This window comes from Rattus norvegicus, chromosome 15 (genome assembly GCF_036323735.1).
Source record: "Rattus norvegicus strain BN/NHsdMcwi chromosome 15, GRCr8, whole genome shotgun sequence".
Lineage (NCBI taxonomy): Eukaryota > Metazoa > Chordata > Mammalia > Rodentia > Muridae > Rattus > Rattus norvegicus.
The window spans coordinates 65,909,958-65,913,056 of record NC_086033.1 but is presented as its reverse complement, the minus strand read 5'-3'; positions in this window follow the sequence as shown (position 1 = coordinate 65,913,056).

Genomic DNA, 3,099 nt, shown 5'->3' with positions numbered 1-3,099 from the left:
CAATCGATCGTCATAAGGACACTCAGTTAAATTCATGAGATTGATAATTGTTTCTCCTGTAATTGTTAAATTGAGCATGATTTTTAGCTTAAATAGAAAGGGGAATGTCATACCTGAATTTTAATCCAACAACTGAGACACCAGGCCAACTTCATCTTAGGGCCAGGCTCAGTCTTAGAGAAAATGACCTAAGGTATAACTCAAGTTAAACACTTGGCCTGTACCTAACACTAGCCTTCTGGTCATTCCTTAACAACCATCAGTCAGGAAAGAAGCAGAAGTTACAGTTGTACCTAAAAATATTTACTTAGGAAAATTTATGGTTTGGCTCCCAGCACCAGCCAATTATTTTAAAGGGTAACACATTCCATAATAGTTCCCCAATCAGATATGTGCAAAGCACATCCCCTTACTTGTTTGTTTGCCTTTATAAATGCTTGCTTGAAACTGGGCTCAGGGATTCATTCACCCTCCCATCCTGCTGTGTCAATGATGAAGGCAAAGCCTGAGCTCCAGCTTGAATAAAGACCCTTGTGTGATTACATGGGAAGCAACTCCTTGGTGGTTTTGAGAGTTCAAGAAACAGGCACAACACAACAGGGCTGCTCTAGTCACATCCAAATCTTTCTAGGCTTGTGTGATCCTGCAGGAATGCAGACATGCCCTGAGTACACATTTTTAATCCCTGTGGCTGGAATTCTTTAGTACACAACTATAAACAATGACGGTCTAATTGAAGGGCAGACAAAATGATAAATCAGAAAAATGTGACAAAATGAGTCAACTTTCAAGAGAAAAGCTGAGAGAGAGAGAGAGAGAGAGAGAGAGAGAGAGAGAGAGAGAGAGAGAGAGAGAGAGAGAGAGAGAAAGTTACTTCTCTTCTGTCAGGTGGGAAGCAGTACTCAGTGGAGCTGAGTCAAGTTAGTGTGTGTGTTTGTGTAGTTCATTGCCCATCAGCAGAGGCATTGACATCAGAGAATCAGAAGGGTCTAGAGTATTAAAACAGATTGTAAGACTTAGTTTGAGCCCAAGGAAAACAATTTAGTTAGAAGTTGGAAGATGCCAGATTGCATCAGTCAGCTTGGATTGGAGTTTGAGCCAGAAGAGCTGAGTTGACTTAGCCAGCCAGAGTTCAGAAACAGCTAGAAATGGTGGACGTATTCAGCAGTAAGCAAGCCTCCAACAACTACAATTACATCGGGTGGATAAAAGTTACATCTACAAACTTCATCTGTTACAAATCCTGCTCTATGGCTCAGGCACCATCAAGAGGAGTGAGAAATATTGCAAATGGAAGAACATCAGGCATTGCAATGTGAAGAAGTCTGTCTTAAAACAGTCTGCATAAATGAACTCAGAACAATGTCAGTCCCAGTGGAATGAAGGAAATCTTGCAGTCTCTACACCTGGAGAGAAACAAAGATAACTGACTGCTTAGAGAATTTATTCATTCCAGAATGAGCTTTACCATTGATTGCCCAATGGCCAGCAGTTAGCCCTGTTAATACATTACACACAAATAACAAAAGCTGGCTCATCAGGTCTATTTACATATCTGTTCACATACATGCATATGTAGCATACAGCATACATGCATACATGCATATATAAAAGGAGTATATCAACTTGAGAATGAGGTTCATGGCAAGGATTGATGGAAGGATACCCGGAGGGGAAGAGAGAAGTTCCTGAAGGGGCTGGATTAGGAAAAGAAGAAGAAGAGTGAAGTAAATCTGGTTGAAATAAAAATACAATTTTCAAATGCATAAATAAATAAATAAAAATTCTTTTGCTAAATAGCTATAATTTCACCAAGGACAATATTAATTATACTAGAATAAATATATTTTCATGTTTCATCTTTAGAATATTTTCTCACATCTCATATAATCCCTTTCTGGCTCTTAGCATGTTTACTAATGTACCATTATAGTTATATCTAGATTAACTTGACAAAATATCCTGTGTTAAATTTTAGCTAGCTCCTTAAGTAGTCAAGGAGAGAATCATAAGTGCCAGTAATTTGCTTTCAGTCATCAGTGAAAAAAATTTCCCCGAGTCTCTTAGTGATGGGTGGAAATGGGTTTTCCTCGGCATGGAACTTGAATATTTCACTATGCCAATTGTTGGAGCCTGAATGTGTGAAGTTACAGCCATGCAGGGAGAGGCTGTTTTTAGGGTATTAGGAGACACATTGTCAAGAGCATCAGTAGAAGCAGACTGCACTGCAGCTGTTCCCTTGCATTATATAAGAGATCCATATTTTAACTCTTAGCTGTCATAAGCAATTAACAAAAAATGGAAAAAAAATCCTTCTTATAAATAACAAGGACTTCACACACATTGACATATGCAATTATAGAGTTCAAGTTTTCTTTTCAAAATATCCAAAACTTCATTATACCTCAGGGAGTTTTAAGGTCGTTAATAGTTTATTGTTTTATTTTCTTGATGTTTTACCATAGTTATGAAATATACTACCTTATTCACTATTAATCAGGAAATTTGTATTTGTATTTATTTGGCATTTTTGGTGTGCTTTTGCTTCTACAATTGATAAAGAACCGAAACATGATGGTGTGTTATGAAATAAAGTGCAATATGGAATGTAATGTATCAATAGGAATAAGAGAACATCAAGAAGCCCCCTGCCAAGGTGTTTCTCTGAGAAATCACACCATGAGACAGACATGATTTAAGGGAAGCTTATTATGCAGCTGGAGCCATGGTCTATCACTGTGTACTCTTTGGATGGTGGTTTAGTCCCTGGGACCTTTAGTTGGTTGGTATTGTTGTTCTTATGGATTTGCAAATACCTTCAGCTCCTTTAATCCTTTCTCTAACTCCTCCATTGGGAATCCCATTCTCAGATTAATGGTTGGCTGCTAGATTCTACCTCTATTGTTGTCATGCTCTGGAAGAGCCTCTCAGGAGACAGCTATATCAGGCTCCTGTCAGCATGCACTTCTTGGCATCAGCAATATTGTCTGGGTTTGGTAGCTGTATGTATATGGGCTAGATCCCCAAGTGAGGCAATGTCTGAGTGGTCTTTCTTTCAGTCTCTGCTCCAAATTCTGTCCCCATATTTCCTCCTATGAA